Source organism: Phalacrocorax carbo, chromosome 5 (assembly GCF_963921805.1).
Source record: "Phalacrocorax carbo chromosome 5, bPhaCar2.1, whole genome shotgun sequence".
Lineage (NCBI taxonomy): Eukaryota > Metazoa > Chordata > Aves > Suliformes > Phalacrocoracidae > Phalacrocorax > Phalacrocorax carbo.
The window spans coordinates 15,256,627-15,281,103 of NC_087517.1; positions in this window are offsets into that span (position 1 = coordinate 15,256,627).

Below are 24,477 nucleotides of genomic sequence, written 5' to 3' on the forward strand. Positions count from 1 at the left end.
AATTAAAGTGCTATAAGCCTCTTATCCTTCTGCTTGAAATAATTGTTTGTCATTAAGCAAAAGTTCAGTTCATGTTGAATATAATCTATGAGGTTTTGAGATTAAAGGGTGGTTCATACTCCTAAACATGAGAGTAAACAGTAGGTACCAGAATCCACAGCCAGTGAATTCTCTTCCTTGGTATTTGTTTGATAAGAGTTTGCACAGAGAAGTCCATCTAACTCCTCATACAAACTGCAGCACAGAAAAGTGATCTCATCATTTTTAGTGCTAATTGTAGAACTTAGCACTTGCAATCAACCACTCACCCAAAAACAACCTCTGCGCTGCCTATTTATTTTTAGCCACTGCAAAATTAACACGCCATTAAATATTACACCTGCAGTGCTTTTTCCTTTCAATCTGTTGCTGGTTTTTCCAGTCTCCCTGCACCTTAAAAAAGTGTGCTCTGGAATTTCTTTTTCTCTCTCTTTTGTTTTTTCCTTAATGATTTCAAGCTTTCGATAACACTTACTGACAACAGTCTGAAGCTAAAGACCACTCTTTATTTTCAAAATATGCATGAAAGGAATTCTCCAGTGTGCATAATTACATAGCCAGTGTGCTGGAAAAGGACAAGCATACAATGGTGTTTTGCCTGGTGTGTTTTCCCAGGCTCCAGATATATACAGATTATGGGTTTCTTAAGCAAGAATCTGTATCTGTGTATCTTTTCTGGATTTTTTTTTCAATAAAATACATGTAGTATTTTTTGGCACTGATTCTCATTTTTCCACAGAAAATCTAAAGCATTAGCAATCTTCCCCTATGCTGCCATGTTTGTGAGGCTCTTCTGTGACTAATCCTGTAGAGGTGGAGTGTAGGTTTTTGGACAGAACTACCCTATTTGCAGGTCAAGCACTTTATTTACATAACTCACCACATACCCACTTTCTTAATCCCCTTTCGTCCCTCTTCCTTATCCCTGTCCTTTGAAGCATGGTTTTGTCAGGCTTCTGACTTCAGTTGAGCTCCCCCGGCACCTCCAATCCCCCCTTCTCTAGGGATGTTCCCGCCAGGGACCCCATGTAGGGCAGATGGGCTTCTGCTTTGCTTGTGGAAAAGGCCACTGTAGCATGTTCAGAGCAGTCTTGTGCTGGAACTGAACCTGCTCTGCTTGGATGGAGAGGCTCCCAGCAATGAGGCCTGGTTAGACCTGGGGTCCTTTTCCTAAAACTGTCAAGAAATCTGAATCAGCAGTGATCTTCCATGTCTCAGACAGCTTGAACCATGCACAAATGAACTGGAGCAGACTCACTTTAAGGTGACCAACATAGGAAACTATCTTTCTATTGGCCTGGTTTAATAAGAGTTTAGATAAGATACTGTTTGATAACATCAGATCAGTCTATGGCACTTCCTCTATTGATGATGTCTGATAGATTTGAACCAGCTGCAGACAGGTTAATAATCTGCCCCATTAGTGACTCCTCAGCTTTCCCATGGAGACCTGGTCCTTCTGAACATAACAGGTCTTGTTATAAACAACTAGAAAAAAGCATTTTGGACATGAAGGAATTCAACCAAGACATGCGAGTGGTAGAGCTACAGGGAGCATGCCCATCAGTGAAACATCCTGAATTCAGACCTGAACTTGCAGTCCTGCTGCAATGTGTGTGCTGTTCTGCTTGCACTTGGGGCTGTGCAGGGTAAATAGGCTCTGACCTGGAAACGGTGTAAACTGTGGTTAGTGCAGCACTGGACCTGGCTAAGTAACCTGCCTGGGGCTGTCAGACCGGATCTGTACGTGGATGTGTTTGGCTGGCAGGGTGCAGGGGTAGTGCACGCTCACGTCAGCCTGATGAAGCACACGTAGACACACCTCGAGTAAAGCCCATCTGGAGAGGAAAACATATCGGCCGTTTATTTAAAGGTTGTTGAACTGAGCCCTGCGTCCACAGTGTTAGCTGCTAATATTATTTCCCTAGTCTATGGGTTCAGGAAAGACCTTTATGGGAAAATTTACTGCACACACGCTTTAATTCCTTGTAAACCAAAAGCAAACAGTTTAATCCCTGCTGGCCTTACTTGTGCTTTGTTTGTCAGAGGGAAACAGAGGCGTAATTAGCTGTCACGTTCTGCACGGACAACTGGCTTATAGTGGAAATATATAAACAAGGGAGAAAGTGAGAGGTAAGGCCTGGTGGTATCCCTGTAAAACATCCCAAACCACAGCTTTTCTTTTTAATTTGAATGATGTCTTATATTCACAAGGGCCTCCCACCAGGGTCTCAAAAGAGAGAGGTCTTTCATTCCTGTCATCAATGCTCTCTCTGTCCTTGCTTAAGTAACTTCAGTTTGAACCTTACAGATGACATCTGACTCTGCTTACAAATCACAATAATGAAACAAGGGAAACAAATCACACCTCTTCTACCAGTTTGCTAGAGCTTTTTTCCCTCAGACATCAAAATCTCCTATTTTCTATGCCCCAGGTGGCAATGTCTTCAGACAACTTCCAGTCATAAAAAGACAGAGCACTGTGTTGTTACATGCTCCCCTGATTTTAACCCCAAAGGGTCAGATTTTTGTTCAGATGATCAGAAAAAAATGTTCAGTAGAGAAACAACCAGATGACTGCCCTCACATCTTTAAAGCAGGAGACTGTTACAACATGCTACAGCCAGCCTGGACTGCTGCTGGGAGAGGTGGCCAAGTTCCCAGTTTAATGCAGAGAGGAGTACTTGCCTCTGCACCAGGCAAATATACATAAAGACAATAAACTTTTACTGTATTTATGTGAAAATGAGGAACAATTTGTCATCTTTCAGAATTAGACATGCATTCAGGCCTCAATATCAATTGTAGAAATTATTATTAAGAAGCTGTCATGAATTTGGGTGTCTGTCTAACCAGAGAAAAAAGAAGGTGTAGGAACACAAGAAAAAGAAAGTTTCATATTTCTGAACTTAATTCAGTGCATTATGAATATCACAGCAGGTTCCCTCTTGAGCAAGCTATGACTCACCTCTCTTGCCCACACCTACTGCCTCTCTCCTGCATGACATTAAATAAGGGTCTGCAAAAGTGCCTAGTTACTAACTGAAATTCAATTAATCATACAGAAGAAGATTAGTGAAAAGAAACATCAACCTTTTTAAGCTTTTGTGTTTCTTCTTCCAGCTCCTACCACCTTTCTTTCTGGCTCTTAATTTGGATAGATATGCATTCTGGGAACTTTCAGAGAAGATAAATTGAATTAGATGCTCACATCTGATTGGCATTCGCGATACTAGTTTGAAAATTGCCACTAAAGACTTTGGGGAAATCAGAACATCTGATTCTGTTTTGACAGCTTGATTTCTTTTTCACTACCTTTTGCTCATGCTCCAGTGGAAGCCTTTATCCTCCCAACTTCTGGATTGTCTTTCACCATCTCATGCTACTGTCTTTTCTGCTATGGGCTCCCAACCATGATTTTTAAATTTCTGGTCTGCTTTCTGTATATCAGTCTGCATCGTATAACTATCTATGAATGTTTACTACTATGTTATGCAACTTGTTCTGCTATTACGCCTGCTTTTAAACATGGACACCTTATTTTTAGATGCCAGTTTTTATCTCCCATGTTTGGGAGCTTGTCATATGTTGTTTTTTAGACAGAAGAGCTCTCTTTTTGCTAGCAGATGCAAGGTCTGCTGCCTGTCGTGCAGAATAAATGGAAATTAGAGGCAGCTTTCTGTAGAGACAAGTGGAGACCTGAGTCTGATCTCCAAGGCCACCAATGGAGTACTGCAAATAGTGAGCATTTGATGGACACTGGGCAGGAGATGTTAAGAAGAATGGGACACTCCAGAAAAATTCAGAACAAACTACTTGTGGAGAAGAAATGATAGATATGCTTATATAATTGAGATATGAGAGATGTGTTGTTTGAAGCCCTATCCCTAAGAATAACTTTAGAATCGTTGATGAAGAAGACAAATAGCATGGAGAAATTCTAATAGAGCAAATGGGAAAGCTGACAGAGTCTACAAAACATCTGAAAGAGGGCATATTTGGATGTATTTATTCCACAAAACATTTCCAAGGAAGAGGAAATTCTGTCTAACTTGTGTGTATATGTATTGGGTCTGGCTGAGGTGGAGTTAATTTTCCCTATACCAGCCCTCATAGTGCTATGCTTTGTATTGGTAGCTAGAAAGGTATTGATAATGCACCAGTTTTTTGGCTACTACTGAGCAGTGCTAGCACAGCATCAAGGCTGCCTCTTCAACATCTCGCCCCCTCACCAGTAGGCCAGAAGTGGGCAAGATCTTGAGAGGGGACACAGCCAGGACAGCTGACCCAAACTGACCAAAGGGATATTCCAGGGTGGGCCTGTGGGACCCTCATGAGTTTCAACAAGGCCAAGTGTGAGGCCCTGCACCTGGCTCAGGGCAACTCCCAGTATCAGCACAGGCTGGGGGATGAAGGGATTGAGAGCAGCCCTGCAGAGAAGGACTTGGGGATACTGATGGATGAAAAGCTGGACATGAGCCAACAATGTGTGCTTGCAGCCCAGAAGGCCAACCACATCCTGGGCTGCATCATAAAGGCCAGCAGGTCGAGAGAGGTTATTCTGCCTCTCTGCTCTGGTGAGACCTCACCTGCAGTGCTGCTTTCAGCTCCGGGGCTCCCAACACAAGAAGGACAGGGAACTGTTGGAGTGGGTCCAGAGGAGGGCCACAAGGATGATCAGGGGGCTAGAGCACCTCTCCTACAAGGACAGTCTGAGAGAGTTGGGGTTGTTCAGCCTGGAAAAGAAAAGGATGTGGAGAGACCTTATTGCTGCCCTTCAGTACTTAAAGGGGGACTATAGTAAGGATGGGGCAATCTCTTTAGCAAGGCCTATTGTGACAGAACAAGGGCTAATCATTTTAAACTGAAGGAGAGTAGATTTAGACTGGATATAAGGAAAAACTTTTTTACAATGAGGGTAGTGAAACACTGGAACATGTTGCTTAGAGAGGTTGTGGAGGCCCCATCCAATGGCCTCCTTGGATTCAAGGTCAGGTTGGATGGGGCTCTGAGCAACCTGATTCAATTGAAGATGTCCCTGCACATTGTAAGGGGGTTGTACTAGATGATCTCTAAGGGTCCCTTCCAACCTAAACCATTCTATGGTTCTATAATTCTATGATTCCATACCATACGATGCCTGCTCAGCAATAAAAGCTAGGAGAAGGGAGGAGGAAGTGGGGGCATTCGTTATTTAGGTTTGTCTTCCAAAGTAACCACTACATGTACTGAAGCCCTGCTTCCAGGAAGTTTCTGGACATCACCTGCTGATATGAAGTAGATAATAAAACCCTTGTTTCCCTTTTGCTTCCACATGCCGCCTTTGCTTTTGCTTTCACTAAACTTCCTTTGTCTTGACCCATGAGTTTGTTTTTTTCCATCTCATTTTCTCCCCACCCTACTGAGGAAGGGAGTGATAGAGCGACTTGGTGACACCTAGCATCCCACCACGGTCAAGTTACCACAGTGTATAAAGTTTTAGTGATATCAAAACTAAAGCTAAATAGTAATGTGTTCAGAAAGGATGAGTACTTACTTCCCTGTTCCGTTACCAAGTCACCAGTCAGTGAATGTGTTGAGGCTGAGGGGAACAGTATCACAGTCTATCCCTCTCTCCTTCCCTGAAAGGAAAGGCATTTTAAATGCATTCAGTAAAAAGGAGAACCATCAGGATTTCCTCCCCTTCACACTCTCTTTAATTCTCTGATGAAGATACACAAACACGTACACCCCTCCATCCCCCTTCTTTTGCCATCAGAGATCTCTAAAACCTCTTCTCCCCATTCAGAAGACACAGCTGTTTCCTGTGGAGGAACACACATGTGAAACAAATTACAACAAAAATATGACTTCAGGACTCATTAGAATCTTCAAAAGACATCTCAATTACTTCTTTATTGAAGAAAGCAAAGGGAACAGTGTGAAGAAAATAGGTGAATTTAAATGAGGAAATCAAAGAGAAACTGGGCTAGTAGAGTCCCTGTGGTCTTTCTTTACCTGTTTGTTATTACTTCTTATCAAGTATATTTGAACCATTTCTGCCTATTGTAATTCTTCACCAATATTCCATTAGGATGAGAGAAACCAGCCATTTAGGCACAAAGAATATGTTTAATTTCATTCAGTATTTAGCATATTTGGAAGTGATTTATCATGGTTAATCTCAAGAGGAAGAAAATGAATTAGATACCTTTGGTGTAAATCAGCTTTGCAGCTGATGAACTCAACAGAATCGTCTGGCTAATTAGAAAGGCAAGTTTGCCACAACATGGATCCCCCTTTCTAAAACCCGTGTTTAAAAACCTGTTCCTCTTCAGGCCTGAAAATTGAAGCATATGCTTAACTTTAAGCACTCAACTCTTGAAATACGTGCTTCAGCACTGCTTAGAAGGATGATAGATTTAGGTTCCCTGAAGTGCCTTTCTGATGACTGATTTTTTAATATTACAGTGGCCATCATTCTATCCTCCAGCCACATACAGTTGTTATAGCCTTGAGGCCTGAGTCTTCCTACCTATAAAGTTTTTTCAGCTGACTTTTTGCAGTTTCTAAGATCATAGTTTGACAAGAATTACTTGCACCAGAAGCCCCAGGTCATGCAGACACAGCCTACATCCTTCCACTCACCCTGACCTGAGACATCAGGAGCATCTCAGTGAGGTTCCCTGACTGCATCCATCTTGAAAGTGATGCTGGCACTTTAAACCCAGTTTGGCTGCCAGGTGAGTGAAAACAGTGTAAACACTCACAAGAACCTCAATGATGTCCAGCTTGACCTTGAACTAGTATTTCATACTGATGGCTGATCTTAATGTATAGGTTTATATGCAGTAAAAAGTACCTACAGCCATGGATTATGCTTACTTCTCATTTTCAATGTGATCTAAAATGGTGTGAACCTCACACTTCTGTTGTGACAGATCCTCAGAGGGTGTTGAGACATACAAGCCCATGAAATTATATGTTATTTACACTGGCTGGGGGTTTAATCTGAATCCTCCTTAAGATATAGCACTGGCACCTTTCTTGCCCAGTGCTTGGGAGGCCAAGGATCCTCTCCAGACTAAAGGCAATTTTCATTAATTTTATATTATCCTGTAATGGGATGAAATATTGTGAACAATATAAGTTAAATATTTTTCCCAGCTTCAATTTCATCCCCAAAAGGATATTTACTGCAGCAAATAATGTGACATACAGCTGGCTTGATCAAAATAAATCAGTTTTTGATATCAAGGTTACAAGAAAAATTCTTCCTTCCCTGTCTATAACCCACTTTCCAGGGAATATCCTTTATTTACCCCTTGCCAAATAAAAAACTTTCTCTGTTATGAAAAGGTTTTGTCCTTCCCCTCCTGTTCTCACCCCTCCTTCCGCCTCCAAATTGGAACTGAAACTGCAGGGTAGGCCAGAATGGCTGCTTAACAGATTGACCAGTGTCCAACCCTTATCTGGAACAAAAACATTTACTAACAACTTGATTGTAGTAATTGTGCTTATAATTCCTTTGAACCAGTACACCATTCCAAAATGCAGAATCCCAATTTTAATTAAAAATTACTTAAACAATGTCTAAATTGGCCAGATAAACTGAATCCCTAATGTGAAGTGTTCTTTGTGGTTAATGAACCATTCCCCTGACAGTAAAAGCTTGGTACAAAATCACTGGTGTTCTAAATGTGGTCCAATAATAACACCGTTCATTATTATTGTGATTATTTCTTGCTGCAGTACAGCTTAAGGGGAAAGATGATTCATTAATAAATTCCCATTATTTTTTCTAATTCTAGTAATTATTGCCTTTCCATCTTGTACCAGCATGATGCTTAGATTTAAACCAGCCCTAAATATCAGATGGGCCTACTGCACACCTCAGGGTATTGTATCCATGGAAATGTAAGAATGACACAGAGCTGTTCTATCAGTCTCTGAGGCTTCCTGCATGAAATATGGACTGAGTTTATGATATATTACATCAAAGCTGATGCTAGATCTTTGTAGTGTTCACTCCTGGGAGAACTAGTATTGCAAAAGGCTTGAAAATAATATGGAGAAATGAGAGCAAAGGGACACCTTTCTGTGGGGATATGTATCGTTTATCATTATTGATAAAAATTGAAAGACACTGGGATAAATATAGGTGTGATTTTAGCCATGCACAGGTATGTGTATAAGAGTAAAATATGTGTTTAAAATAAATCTTTAAACTGATTGTGGAGTAACTTGACTACAGTATGATGCCAGAACTCCTCATGCTCAATATACACAGTAGGAGCCAGGATTGCTGAAAAGTTCATTGCATAGAAACCTCCTTTATTGCACTTTTGATCAAGTTAATTTGAATGGACTTGGTTACCAAACTGACAGAAATTGAGGGATCTTTTGGTATATAACTTGTTTTAAATAAACGCATACTTAAAGTACCATGTCTTGCTGGGTCTTTACAATGCAATTTATCTTGTGGTGCCAGGACAGCAGCGTGTGGTTATGGACACTATTTCCAAAAGGATAAATTGGATCTCATCTATTACAGAAAAGATGGAGCACGGGTGAAAATGGCTGAACTGTTTCAGACTAAGGGACCTTCTTGCCTAATGATCTGTCCTCAACAGCAGCCAACAGTGAATGCCCAGAGTCACGCCTTGACAGTTTGCTAGCTCTCCTTAGAAGCTGCTATCTACATTTTTTAGAGTTTCCAAAACAGTATGTATATCTCCTTCTGAAATGCCTTTATCCTCAATCTAACAATGCTGTTAAACAAGGTTTCTCCCTGCTGTTATGAAATCTGGAGTGCCCTGGTTAGAAGCTTGGTCTGAACTGACCAGTAAAAGCATTACACAACTGTCTGTATTTACTTCAGTAATTGCCAGGACTGACGTCCTAATCTCATGGATGATATGTTGAAAAGAATCTTAGGGGTCTAAAGAAATGCCATCTATCGCAGAAAACCTACTGACAGCGGCATAGGTGTAGTACCTACTTCTATCAACTTCTGGTGGCAGAATATAACATAAAGCTGAGAAAAAGTAAAGGGTGGCTGTGTGAGTTCAGCTGTGAAATCACAAAGTAGCGAGGTCCGGATAACAGCTTTAGCTCTCTTTCTTATATATTCTACTGGCTATCACCACATGCTTTATATAAACTAAGATATTGGCAAGAGATATCTCAAAAAGTAATTAGCTTGCATTTCAGAAATAATATAGAGCACCAGACTGGCCTGTGGTGCAGTGCTGAGCACCTTCTACTCCTTTGGCTTCAGTGAGGAACAGAGGAAGCACAGTTCTGGCAGGCAGCCAGTGCAAGGATTGAGTCAGCAGCAATTTGTGTAAATGTAAGGCAAGATAGGCTGTGACTTTCAACTTTAAGACGTTAACCCAGTATGTATGCTTCAGTGTATATACTATGGGTTTGAGGCCTAAAGTTGAAATTCTTAAAATAAATTCTTACAAATTAAATACAAAGTAATGACATATGACAGACACAAAAAAACTTCCATGGATGTAAAAAGGTGAAAAAATCTTGATCTGACATCATTAAAATAACAATTCAGAGAAGTTTTGGTGTAACTTGATGGGAAAATCGAACTGGCTTGTCACACCTCTTTTAGAAGATTGGCTCTAAACCTGCAAAATCCTACTCAGGTCAGTGAACTATCCCAGGCTACAACTATGCAAGACTGTACGGGCCACAAGCTCTCATTCAAAGCTTTTCCTGACTGAAAATACTGCTCAGAGGTTGGCTTGTGCAGAGAGGACCCTAGTTTAGAACCAAGCTCCAGACCTACAGACAGTAGGCACACAGCCTGTTGCACTATTCAGCCAATAATGTTACTTCCTCGAATGAAAATTCTTCTCTAATGTTATTCTGCCATGCTGATTAAAGCCAATGTCTAAATGCCTGATTTTCTTTCCCTAATGCAGAACGGATCGCATTGTTGCTGCCTGTGGAGGCTGATGAGAAGGTAAAACTCAGTACTGAGCAATGTCAGATCACTAAAAGATAGAGGAATACTGAGTTTTCAAGATGGATACCTGGATAGGGAACAGAGGGTGAAAGACTGGTTTTTGTAGAAACTGTCATAAGCAAACATTAAAGTGAATGTATTACTGATGTTACTCCCTCCGTTTTCCACTTCTGCAACTGGGGCCTAAATCACAACCGGATCTGGACATCTACGCTCTCTCCTGAAGTCACACTGACACTGGCTTGTGAGGCAAAGGACTGTAGTAATTCCTTCTCTACAGAAGAAGAACCCAAGCAGTGAGATTAAATATGTGATGTGACACAAGATATATGAGTCAGCACCAGAAGCTCAGACTAGGACTCTAAACACTCAGCTTAATGCCTTAATCACCAAGGCTATTTTACTCAGAGACCTCTAAACTACACCGGAGTCCAAATGATGGACTTTTCTTTGGCATTTCTTACAGTAAAATCCGATAAAATGCTCTTCTAAAATTCCAGATGGGAATTTTTTTCGTTCTTTCTTTCTGACATGTCACAAAATCTTCTATCTCTTCATCAACTTTATGAACATCTGCCTCAGCAGTAGTCCCTGAATAAGTAAAATCATTCTCCCAGCAGGCATGACAATGCAAGATATTTCCAATATTTTGCCTGTCCTTTCTCACTGTGACCAAGACAAAGAACTGAAACGAAATAGGCCTTAGAAATGCTAGATGTTGTTGTGATGTACTATGGGGCAACTGCTTTCACTGGCAGCAGTCTGTTGCCACATTCTCCTTCCCACTGTGTTAGAAGGAGCACCTGTTCAGATATCTGTTTGGTCTTCTTTGGAGGGCTTATTGTAAGGACAAAGTCCAAGCGGATCCACCTGATCTGTCTGGCAGAGTCAGGACTCCATTACAGCTTCTGTGAAACACATTAACATGTTTTCAGTGTACCAAGACATAGCAGCAATGTAATGCCAGTGTATTAAACTTAATTTGAGTCTGATTTTAATCCACAACTCATCTTGCCTTATTGAGACTTCAGGATTCAATTCTTATCCTTATTTTGTTCAAAACAAGTGTAATGTCATTGCCATTTTAAGTGCAAAGCCCATGCATTGATCCTTTCCAGCTCAATTTAAGTTAATGGAAAACTTACTAGTAATTCTGTTTGGAATTCACTCAAACCCTGTGAAAAGAAATGAATTATTCTCTACCTGCATTTTTTTTTAAGTAAGTGCTATAATATCTTCAGAGCAGAAGCACATGCTCATTTTTTCTGGTCGTGTATTCATTGCCTGTAAAACCCAAAGCTTATTGGTGGACCTTAATATATATTGAACAATTCAGAAATAAGTCCACAAAACGGCCTATGCATTCATCTTTGTTTGATGGTAAATGTTTATGCCGGTGGCATTGTAAATACAATTTCAGTGGGTAACTGAGAAACACCTAGCATGCGTTAGAAAGAATAACTTATGACTTGTTATTTGAATACTAGTGTTAGGGCACAGTTTGGATAATTATGTCTAACAATTTCCTACAATTCACTACAGTGTTTTTCTGCAATAGAGTCTCTTATCTCACAGTTGCCTGGAGGGAAAAATTCTGGGGGGAGAACACTTGGGAGAAAGGCTTCTAGAAGCACGTCCTTGCAAGGAATGACATTTTGTCTTCTTTCCCAGCGTATACGTGAAATGTGGTTAAAATTCAACAGTAGTATTGTTGTTAATATGAGCTTTAACAAAAGAAAAGGCGATTTTTTTTCTGCCAGTCAAATAATGCATTTTGCAAGAAATGGATTTTTATCCACACTGACATCTGAATATAGCAAAGAAAGCTGATTGAACTTCAGAGATGAAAAGCAGAAGCATGTGTATCCCTAGGGTCAGACAGGGAAAACAACACGTCAAGTGTCAGGTGGGAGTAAAATGTGTAGGATACTCTGGTAATATCAATGACAAGAATGCAACGGGAGAAGTGGCAGTACTTTCTGGACAGTGCTGGGATTAAATACACTAGAGAAGAGCTATGATGTCTCCCAAGACTTCTTTAAAGGTTAATTTTGGAATCTGCCCACTGCTCTCTGCCAACCTGATGGGATGTACTTCTAAAATGCCTCCATTTCTTTCTGCCCTTAGGACATAGCAACCAACATGAATTAACTTCTTTGCTTGGCACGTAAGAATCATGAAGGCTGTTGCACAGTTGAAGATTCTCCATAAACACTGGGAGTCTGACATGATGCTAAGACATCAACTGTTCTTTTTGACAAGGCTCTGTGAGGAGCAAAATTATTTTTATACAGTGACACTTGCTTAGAGGAGTGTGCAAACACACACAGAGAAAGACTGCAAAGACTTTAGAACAAAACAAGAAACTCTATGAGAACCAGAGATGAACTGTAGCCATGAAATATGGGGCTCACTCTGCTAAAATGATGTCATTGTTTTCACCCTGTATCTTGATAAAGTGACTTCTCTCACATAGTCCAAATCTAATGGTAATTTAATCTAGGTGATGATGTTTCAACGTCTTATTTGATATTTCACATAAAGACACTGATGGGGGAAGGATAAGTACTAGTATTTTTTTAATTGAAAATGAGGGGAATGTTTGGGCATAGAAATAAAAAAGTATATGAAAGATACTGCAAGAGTGAACAAGATATGAGAAGGGACAGCTGAAACAGAAATCACAGCTATAGACTGTCACAGCAGCAGACTGAACAAACAAATTTGGATTATGCCGCACGACACTTTCAAAATTAAGCTTTTTAGAGGACCACAAAACTGGTTCAATTTCTTTTCTTTACCCTCATACACTATTTTATCACAGCCAAGATATAAAGAAGTGCTGGCAAAGTCACAGCAGGGCATTTGTACTTGTGACTAGAGCTGTTCCTTACAGAAAAATGAAGTTTCAGTTGTCTGAGGTTGTTGTGAATTCATGCTGGTGTACGGCTAAAAGTCTGAGTCAAAATACATTTTAATATATTTGGTTTTAAATAAAAAAATTATTTTGACATTTTCAAAATTAAATATTTTGATATTCTATTTTGAAGCAATATTGTTTTAAAATATGCTTGATTTCAAACTTATAAGAAGGAAGACAAGAACTAAAAAATATATAGAATTTTGAGGTGGATAAAGTAATTACATTGATGAAATTATGATTATTTTGGTTTGGTCAAGCATATGAAATACCAGTTTTCCCAGCAGTTTAAATTCGGACTTGTTTAGTCCTGTTTTATTAAACCATCTTCCCAGGCATGGCTGTGTCAAAGTGCTGTATGCTTTTTACTAAGCAATTGCATGTGAAGACAGACTGCAATGAGAATGAGAAAATAAAAAAGAGCCAACCACGACTGCTTATGCTGATCTGCTCACAGACAGTCAAGAGGAAATGGACCTAGATCTCTAGTCTTGAATAATTTACACTGTGCAATAGAAGTTTTATCTCAGAATATGCAAGCGCTCATGGTTCCAAAATACTATAACCCTTGGGGATTAAACCAACAAGAAAAGACGGAGAGAAAGAAGATTAAAAGTTAAGAGCATTTTGATTATTTCTTTGTGATCAGATGGAAACTGCCCTGTACTGAATGCATATACTTCAATTGTAGTGGTCTTTTGGAAATTTCAAAACTCCAGAGTTAATTTTATTTTTACCGCTGCTGTGCAGATGACATAATTTTATGGTAGCTTTTAATTTCTAGTAAGGAGCGAGAAGAATTCTGTGGGATGCTAGCTGCCTGGAGTCTCTCCCTGATGTGATGTGTTGTTTAATTGTGACAAAGAGTTCCTATTCAGTGATGCTCATCAGGAGAGCTTAGTTAAGTAAGGATCTTTCTACTCATTTTTTTGGTAGGCAAAACTTCAAAAGAAAGAAAGAAGTGAGTAGACTAAGGTCACTAGCACAATAATCATAGTCATTTCCAGTCCATTTGACTGAACCACAGTATAGGAATTTTTAGGCTGAAGACTCAGCACATTTTTCTATATGCCCCTTCACCCCCAAGGGGACCTGAAGGTATAAGGGTCGAAAGTGATATCATAATGAGTAATATAAACTGTGGAGAAGAAATCCATCATTTAGTAGATGAGGAAAAGCAGTTTTCCCATCTGTAACATCTTGTTCCTATTATCTTTAATTTGTATGATACGGACACAATTTTTATTTGCCACAGTTGTTTATTATTGACTGTGATGAGCCTATCCCTTGGTTAACGAGTTTCCATTTTGTGCAGTAAATGGAGAACCTTTGTTTTATCATATAGTCTGTCCATGATCCAGAGCCTGGAGACTCAGAAAGCCTACCTCAGGTCCACTCAGAGAAATGTGAAGATATCAAATATGCAAATATAGACTGTGATACAGGAAACAGATTTTTCAGTGTGTGCAGCAACCTTACTCCCAAATGCACCTCGTAGGTTAAGGTATACACTGAGCTTTCCCTGACAGTCTTCAGGCAATCGACCATCTAGACAGAATGAAGGGTAGGATAGAAGGAGGCATATGAAAGGCAGCATCTTTCAGTGGAATTATGGAAACACCCACGAGATCCACAGATTGCTACTGCCCATACATGCTGAAGGACTGGTGGCTTCTAGGATGAATGACAGGGGTTCTGAGGTTTTTTATGCTTGTATCTCTGGACTCAGTCGAAGCTGGTCCTGACATGGAACTATTACAAAAACAGTACTAGTTTATGAAATTGGTTGTTTCCACCAGTTTTCTAGTGACAAGATATCCTTCAAAATAAGCCTTACTACCATATCATGATGAGGAATTAGAGGGCAGAAAACCAGAAGATGTCCTCAACATGTGTTTTTTCTGCTGGGCTGTTTGGGAAGGCAATAGTGCTGTGGAGTGCCGAGTAGCTAGGTTGCCATAGCTTATGGTGGCAGAGCAACAGCAGTAGCTGTGGATGTGAACTAAAGTAGTTGTTCTGGGTCAGGAAAAAGACCCTGCTGTGATGATACCTCCAGGAAGCCCGTCTCTTGCAAATTTTCCAGGCAGTCTACATAGATTCAGGAGCTGGTGCTATACAGCAGGTTTATTAAGGGATAATATTCCAGTCATGCTGCAGGACTCAGGTACCAGAAACTTGTTCATCATTCTGTATGATGAAAGCATAAATATTAAATACCTCTTTTTTTGAGGAGGAAGAAACAAAATGTCTAAACTAACCAGAGATCAGATGGGCATTTGTCTATTTCTGAAAAACTCACTGATCTGTAGATATTACTGGTTTCTCCAATTTAGAAATGAGTAACCTATTTCATAGCATCTTCAGGATGCAACTGATTGCCCTGAATAGCATGGTGCTTCCAACACCTAAAGAATCAACTTCTCTGTGTATTTGTCTGTTCAAATGCTGAAGAAAGGGTTTCCAATATTGAGAGAAATGAGGGGATTTTCCCTTTCAGGGAAAAAAGTAAGGACACAATCTGCAAGTGTGAAGTGTGAAACAGAATAAAATTGAAAAGCAATAGAGGAGAGCAATCATACTATGCAATTCTTTCAGTTTAAGCATCAGTGAGCAGTGAAGCTGATGAGAACATTCAGATTGCATTTACCAAAAAGTACCATTCCAAGTTTGAGGGATGTGTGCCAGTTACTGCGTGGGCTTCACTTGAGAGGGGCTTTTGCATAAGGAGGACCATGAAAACTGGGAAAAGAAAGCATGACCTTTGGCACCACAAAATTTGATTGTGAGGAAGATGAATGTCTCCTGCCAAAAGGACAAAGCCAAAGTAATGAAACAAGGATTTGATTGACAGCATGTTGACTGACGAGAATATTACCCATGTCTTGCTATAGGGTTCTTAGCTGTGGTCCCTTAAAGTGGGAAGGAAAGGCATTACAGACAGGTCCAGGAGTTTATGAACTGGGGGATGCAAAACTGATTTTTTGTAGGACAACACCATCTAAACTAGAAAAGCCCTTAAGACAAGAAATAATCTATTCAGTGATGAAAAAAAGCATGACTTGAGCTTTAATAGAGAGGAAATAAAACACCATAATCAGAGATTATTTTTTTTTTCTGCTCAAGATGGGACTGAACAGGGGTGTGGAGGCCAGTGGTAAATGTAATAGATACTCACTCAGCTGTTTGGCCACAGACTTTCCTATTCCCAGCAATGAATTTCCTTTATTTAGGACACTGGCTACTCTTAATTGTGGTTGAAAACATAGGATCCCAAAGGTAAACAGAATTTTTGGGGGGCACTTCAAAAAAGTTCTTGTCAGAGCTTTTTTCGATAATCTGGTTTTTTTGGGTTTTTTAAACTTTGATCTGCCATACTCTCCAAATGCTATGTGCTGCCCTTGTTATGCTGATTCCTTCCTTGGTCTTCATCTCAAAAATAATCTGAAAAGACCTCATTCACAAACTAATTTTAGGGGGAGAAAAAGACAGATTTCCCCCAAAGTTATTAATGTACAGTACTTGTTTTCACCTTGTGATATGCAGAGTCCTATGGTTCTGCAGTCCACTTAGGAAAAGTCACTAAAAAGGTAACTAAGAAATTGGTTTTTGTGATTGTAAATTCAAAAAGATTGAAGATTGCTGGTCTACAGATACCACCCTGAAAGTTGAAAAGGGAATTAAGAACCTGTCAGGGTTATAGTTGGCCTATGCATGGTCTCTCAAATACATTAGAGGTCAGAACTGTTAACTCTAGGCCCACGTAAATAGGCACAGAAAAAGCAAGGCCAAGATGAGATCAATGCTGCAGGAAGGACTGGAATAGCTAGAGGAAAAAGGTTTCATTTCATGACAAATTTGATGCTTCTAAATTGTTTTTTGCTGCTCTCTGTCCACTCTTCAGTGTATTCCTCAAAGGGCATCAGGCTGAAAACTCCATTTTCAGTTAGAAGTGGACAGATCTCAAATTCAGGTGATTTTAGGTTTTCTCTCCTCTAAAGTGCTATCAGAACTGCTCTCTCCACTTTTTGGCTTTGAAAACATATTTCAGCAAAAATATATTTTGTTGAGACAAGTGCTCTGCACAGATTTTACTAGAGTTTAGGCACCGCTGTGTGGTATGTCGCTAGACTTGATGAGTGCAGCACGCAGGGCAAATGCCTTGGGTCTGCATTAGCCCAAGGGAATGATAGCAGTTCCTTCACTGTGAAAAAGGGCATGTATGTGATGAAGTAGAACAGTCGTCATTAGAGGTTTGTGTTTAGGTGAAAGCAGCCAAGGTCTGTGCCAAAGGCAGTTACATTGCCTTGCAAGCTTTTCCTTTCTGTGTGAAACTGTTAGGTGAATTACTTTTAATCACACACCACAGTTTGCAATCCCAGAAGGGGGAATTTTCATCAAAAGCATCGATCCTTTCTTCCATAAAGAGCTTCAAAACCAGGTGGCTGTGCTTTCCAGTGCATCATGAAACATGAGATGTTATTCCAGCGAGCACCCGAGTGCGTCACACTTTACAGGATATTTCTGAACCTGTTGAAAAGTGCTGGTTTTGGTAACTGCATGTAATTTTTCTCTCCTAAAACTGGTGTTCTGTATCTAGTTAATATCTCATTCTGTTATTAAAAACACTAAGCTGACATTTCATATTTCCTATGGATGGTCTAACTTTCATGTTAGGTTATGCCAGGCATAAGGGTGACATCATATTGTCTGTGCGCCAGAGAGTTCCAAGGTTTAGCATTATAAAATCCAGAAGGAAGAAGAGAGACAAAAAACAGTCTGATGAGTGATAAGATGAAGTAACATTTAAAATATTTTTTTTTTTGATCTAAGGAGATTGCATCCTTTGTTTATAAGCTAATGTCTGCTGTGAAAACCAGAGCAAATAAAAATACAGGATCTTGTTCTTCTGATAAGGTTGCTCTTTCTTCTTTGTAACTGTGACTTTTTTACCAGGTCTTCTAAGATGGTAGGACTGTGGTGCCTCCTCTGCAGGATAAATCTCACCTCACTGAGATAACAAAAGGGCAAGATATTGAGTATACATCTGGCCAAGGAGGGATTTTGACTGTTCAGGAATGTAATGGGTAAGTGCTTTAAACACAAAAGTGCCAGAGGAGGCACATGGTTGGATTCGGTTCACAGTTACAGTCTTTTATTAAGTCTAATAGCTGAGACAAAGTCAAGTGATTAAGCCAGGAAAATACACACTCTCTAAAACAGGACCACATAAGAATGAATTAAGTGTCAAGTGTCATTCTGCAAGCCTACGACATATGCTTACAGACATTTCCTTGGCTATGATACGAAAGATAAAACCACAGTGGTGACCTGAGGTGGCCCTGAAGTCTACAAACTAGACGCACTACAACTGACTGGAACAAGAAGCTACATTAATTATGAACTGCTGCTCCTAATCCAGCCAGAACACTGATCTGATCTTTGATCTTTCTTTTTTTCTTTTTTTTTTTTCTTTTTTTTTTTTCTTCTATTTAGTCCTGATGTAAGGTCATCTTTTATAAGAAAATAGTTATTTTCTCTTTTCAAAGCATTCTCTCGTATCAGATCAGTGTCCCACACTCTAACAGTAGCTGAGTAAAGAGAGGGACAAGGTGTCCATCAATTCTCTGTAACAAGTGAACATGTGATGTTTAAGTAAACAGGCTGGGCGTTTGATGTCCTGTTCTACATTTCTCTTCTAGCTGTCACTAATTATGTGTAGCTCTTTAAAAAGAAGCAGAGGAAGAAAAAATTATACGAGATGGCAAGCTAATTCAGTCTCCACCTAGAAAGGTAACTGTCTATGTCATACACCCTACACGTGCTTCTCATTTTAAGGCGTATTTTAGAAATAAATGAAATCTGAAAAATTAAAGGGAGACTATTTAGGGAAAAGCAAAGTTGGTAAGATCCAAATAAAAAGTCATCCTTCTGCTCCCCTCCTTCACCCTCTGCCACTAATGAAGGTAGAGTCAACATAGCAAGAAATTGGATTTCTGACCCTGCTCCCTTTGAAGTCAATGACAAAATTACCATTAATTTCTACAGAAGTAGGGTTGGATTTTTGATTGGCAGTGACTATTTCACAGTGGAATGCATATATTGTCTCAGCAGCACACTTTTGTGCTGCCAAAACCCATTGAGATGCTTTGCACTGTCATTCAACAGGGTGGGTTGGGCTCATTTAAGCTTTGTTAACTGTTAGCTAAACATACAGACTGGCTGTTTTTCAAATACTAAATTTTAAGCTGTTCCCTCTTTTCTCTTTCTACTCTGGTAAAATACATTATGTTCTCTGGGCATTCTTGGCAAAACAAACAAGATCTTTAAGCATATCCTGTATATTGATTGAGTCCTCAAATAATCAGAGGGAATGCCATTCACCTTTCCTATGTCATGTTTTTGCAGAGCTCTAGACCTTGCCTATACATGTGTTATATAAGTTTAAGTGACTCAAACCTAGATCAATCATATTAAAGCAGTACAAACTTTCCCATTAATTGCATTTGAAAACGCTTAAATCTCCCTTAAACCTATTTAGCTTGTGGCCCTTTGTAAACTAAGGCAAGCAATTAAAATATGAGATAAACTGGTTGAAGTGCATCATGTTAGACTGGTGCAACTTCTCTTGCACAGGTAACATTTAGTAGAAATTTCAGGCTCAAATAGGAACTTCAAGAGACTGCAACTTGTGAATACAGCAGAAGATCCTAAATAATTTTGCACCCATTTAGGCTGAGGTATCTAAACTTTATTGTCTGAAGAGCAGGATACAGTGGTGAACTGACCTGAACTCATACACAAAGTTTGGGGAAAAGGTAAACAGAATTTGCTTAACATCATCTTTACCTCAAATCCATTTCAAAAGGGAAGAAATATGTTCAAAGGCAGATGGACTTTCAGTTAAGGCATTTGTCTGGGGTGTGTTTTTATCCTTATCTCAGGTTTTCTTTTACTAGGAATGCCATTTAGGCCCAGATAGAGAGTAGGTCCTTTGGGTGCTCAACTCTGGCCACAGCGTTTCGATCCAAAGGTCTTCCTGGAGTCTCTGAAAGCCCAGGTGCCGCGATGGGATGTTGGGAGCTAGCCAAGGGGAGCTGGCTCAACTTTTGCCCCTATTACAGCAATTTAAGACCTTGAATCAAAGCTGCTTTTGGGGTGCTGCTGTCTACAGTGGATTCATAGTACAGTCCAGCTAAAAACTACACAAGACTTGGGGAAAAATAAGAAGGGAAAGGCTTCTAGCTTGTGCTCAGGATGCCTATGCAAGAAACATTTATAAGTGGGAGAGAGTACACTGGCTTTGAAGAGTGGCAATTATTTTACATTAGACAGCCACAGGATAATGAAAAAAATCAACAGAAAATCCAGAGCACAAGAACTGAAATGCATATATCCCACTCTCAGCTGAAACTGGCCAATGTTCAAAAACTGATTCATGCAGGATTAAGAGGTGAACTTTGAGTCCTGTCTTCTATAGCAAAGTAGGTCTGTAAAGGATGGGGGTGCCAAAGGCCAAAGATATGATGGGATTTATGAAAAAGAGGAACAGAAATGCAGCACAGGAAGCAGAGGTGATGTACACAATTATTTGTATCAGGTCGAACTCCAAACATTTCACGTAACAACTACTCTGAGAGCCATTGAGACCCTGCTAAAGCACAGCCATTCCCAAGCAAGTTTTCTGACCCCTCAAGCAGTTGCTTGGACTAGTGTCTTGGAAAACATCTCAGTTTATTTTGATGGGGAGCATTTTCCCTCAGTCATAAATGTCTCAATAATCCATTGTGAATGGCTGAAGTTATTGAAACTTCCTGCACTGCACTAATATATTCCTTTCTCTAACAGATGGTCTTATTTTCTGAAGGTTTATTGAAAAATGAAAGTCTCATATAAAGTGTATTTCAGATCATTTAACTTTTCTATCTCCTTTTATAATCCAATGAATTTTGTTCATTTTAGTAATCTTGTGAGCCTAAGTACTGTGGGGCTCAGATTAAAATACAGTGCATATGAATCTGGATTCACAAAAGAAATCAAGTCTCTTCTAGTTTATAAGGTTGCAGTCACTTGATTCAGCCAATGCAGCTGAGAAATGGGATGTGAGTAAACTGCCTGCTAACTGATTTTTATTCTTCTGTGTCTACACAAATCAAGTTCAGACAGTTCAGCTACTATCTAAATTAGGGTTGATAAAGCTGACACATCTCTGCAGGAAATCCTTTCTTGAGATATTAAACCTGCAGCCCATATCAGTATTTTTGTAGCACTATCAGCCAATGTGATCAGTGACAAAGATTAGCAGTGAGCTGATGTCCATGGTAATTTTTCCTTGCTCTGTTTCATCAGAGATGGGTGCCGTAGTGTAAGTACAGATACAACTGATTGTAAATGCACTGCCCTTGGCTGGCAGGAAAAAATGAAACTCCCAAGTAAAGTACTTATCCTTTGATAACAGTGGCCTCCATTGAAGCCAGTCCATCTGTGACCCAGTATACTTATAGTGAAAAACTCTTACATACTCCTTGCTTTTCACCAACAGCTGAGAGAACCAAACAACTGAGAACTTCTTTGTTCCATACCTTGCAACTTAAGAGGAAAGTTATCAAACTTAGCTTCTAACGAAGAGTACATTCCTGTGAAACTGAATATGATTGATGGCTTCTTGCAATTTTAAATAATCCCCTCTAATGCTTTATTCCAATTCTTAAAATGGTTTTGTTTTAAGACAACTATTCATGACAGCTGGTTTAATTCTGAAAAAAAGAAGAAAAACCTAGCAGTCAGAAATACAGAGTGAAGAACTGCTCTCCTCTGGTTCTGAAGTCCCCCTCACAAGATTCCATCCTCAGACAGGCAAGGAAAAAAGATGCAGGCACCTTTTGAGAACAGCTCATTGGGAAAGATCAAAAAGAGGACAGAAGTACAACTGTGCTCACATCCTTACCATTTGTGTTGTGCTTTCAGAAAGACTTCAAATATTCCAGTAAAAAATTGCTTACATGAAGACAATGATATCCTGTTCCTCTCCATAATCTTCATAACTCTAGTTCTAATTGAGGCAGATCCCAAATCTTGGTGGGTGAGAGCAGTGTTCAAGTATGGAATGAAAAGAACTCTTCTGGTTTTGTTTTTTTTTGTGAAGTTCTGACACAAAGTAGACATCCAAGCTCAAATACCTCATCTCCTGAGAATGCTCCACATCCACACTCAAAACAATGACTGAATATTGCAGTTCTGAGCCATCTTGTGTTGCTAGATGTGAAAGGCATCATAAACACCCTAGTAGCTGTTTAATTCAGTAGCCAAAGTATAGGAATATGGTATATCCTAATGTGATCTATATACATTATCTTACATATGTGGCAAATAAAGCTAAAGCACAGAAAAGATTAAAACTTTAGAATTTTATTCCTTGAGATTTGAGATGCACCACTATCTGAGATGACACAGACTTGTAAGCAAATACCATTATGCACTTTCAAGTGTCTTCAGTTTAAAAAAAATATCTAGAAGAAAAAGTGTTGTGTTTTTAATTTTGTGCTATCTTTTAAAATTTTTTTAAGAAGGCTTGGACTGTGGTAGAAGAACTTTTGGTAATTATGCTACTTTGAAGTGTCCTTACAACTCAGACAACGGCAAGATGCTGAAGATATGATCTGTAAAGGCACAGAGCAATGAAGAGCAGTGAAATCTGTGCATCTGCCTGATGGTTAAACAGAGCAAAATGTTTACGGACATATGAATAATGACAGACATATAAAACACAGACATGTACAAGACAGAACTTATTCGAATCTCTCATAAAAACTATTGGGCATGGTTGTAATTTTGGTAGTTAATTGTGCTCATGAAGCAGGAGGAAGAAGGAACTCTCGTTCGAGTTCCTTCTCTTGCTCTACCTTGATAACATGCCCAGCATGGACTCACTGCTTTGAAGTAAGATGGAGCATCACTTGCTGCTTCTGTAGACCAGTAGGAAATACTTTCCATAGCAAAACAGTGAAGGAACTGTCTCAGATTTGTGAAGGTGTTGGACATGTTGCACTACTGCTAAGCAGGGGAATTTTGTTCCTGGTCCAAAAATGTTTCTCAGAGACCAGTTTCTTCATGTCCCATTAAGCATATCTTTGTTCTTCTGGATGTCTCTTACTTTTGAGACCTTCTAAAAATGGTTGTTATGACATTTATTCCTGTGGATATAGGAAACAATAATTATGAAGTGTTTGAACACATAAAGTCATATGGCAGTAAGAAAATCAATCAAAGCTGTTACAGAGGAAGAGAAATACATGGAGAACTTCATAGCATTACATGAAGAGAAACATTGCCTGGATCATCACAAATCACAATATGACATAACCAGGTAAGCTGAAGGAATGCATGGCCTCATACAGTGAGATTTACATCCCACTGTCAAGTTTCCATGATAATTCATAAGTATGAACCAAACTATATAGAATTGAGTTTCTGCTTGCCTTTCTGTTGAGAAACCTTCCAAAACTTAATTTCCTTTAGGTCATAACTGAAATACTCATTAGTGTGTAATGCAGACTTGTGGGACTTCTAACTAGATGCACAATGGATATGGATTCAGGATCGTATAATTACAGTTTTCCATTATCCATGGTGAGTAGAGCAAGTTCAATAATAGTTTTTCTTGCTGTATTATACCATTTGAAAGAAAATGTCAGATGCATCATGCTAAGATAGGCTGATATTCTTCCTACACAAGCACAGACAGTGCACTAATGAGCTGACTCTTCTGTCAGATTTGGAACATCCAGGAGCTGACCAGAGAGCACGTCAAGGATGCTTCTGTAGTACATAATTTAACTAGTAAATAACAGCAGAAGTAGGTCAATTGGTGCTTACCACTCTCCCAAACCAGCGAATTTTCACTGAAAAGGAATGGCTAAATAGCATAAAATAAAGTTGTGCTAAAATTTGGAACTTGCAAATTAATAGAACATAATCAGAAAATCCTTTGATAGGAAATTAGATAAGTTGGATAAACACACTGAGGCATACTCAGCTGACGAGAGAAAATTTTCAGAAAGTTTTGGAAACAATAATAAAGCCAAAATCAAGAGTCAGGAATATCTCATAAGAGGTAAATAACCACTCACATTTCCCTCTCCCCATCAGAAAATCTGATGTGTAATGCAGAAACACTGATGGCTCAGTATTCATCCTGTAATGCCTTTTTGCTGACTAGAGGAAATACTTATCAGGTGAGTGACTGTCTCACAACAGTAGTGCTTAATGACAAAGCTTGGACTCCATTCTTAACTTCAACATAGTTTGATGATGGTCAGACATAGACTTGCCAATGAAGTACTGGGACTAGAACAGTCTACATGAAATGCCCATTACATCTCCTGACCAAGCTGCATTTATTGCCTTCAGCCCAGGTGTAAAAAAAGAGGTGAGGGGCATTTTCATGTCTGTTGTCCTTGGGGTTTATACCACAGAGGAAACAGTGGTCCTTTGTCCACAATGCTCAAGACTAACTCTGCAGGGCTGGCAACATCCCCAACACCTGGCATTTGCCATA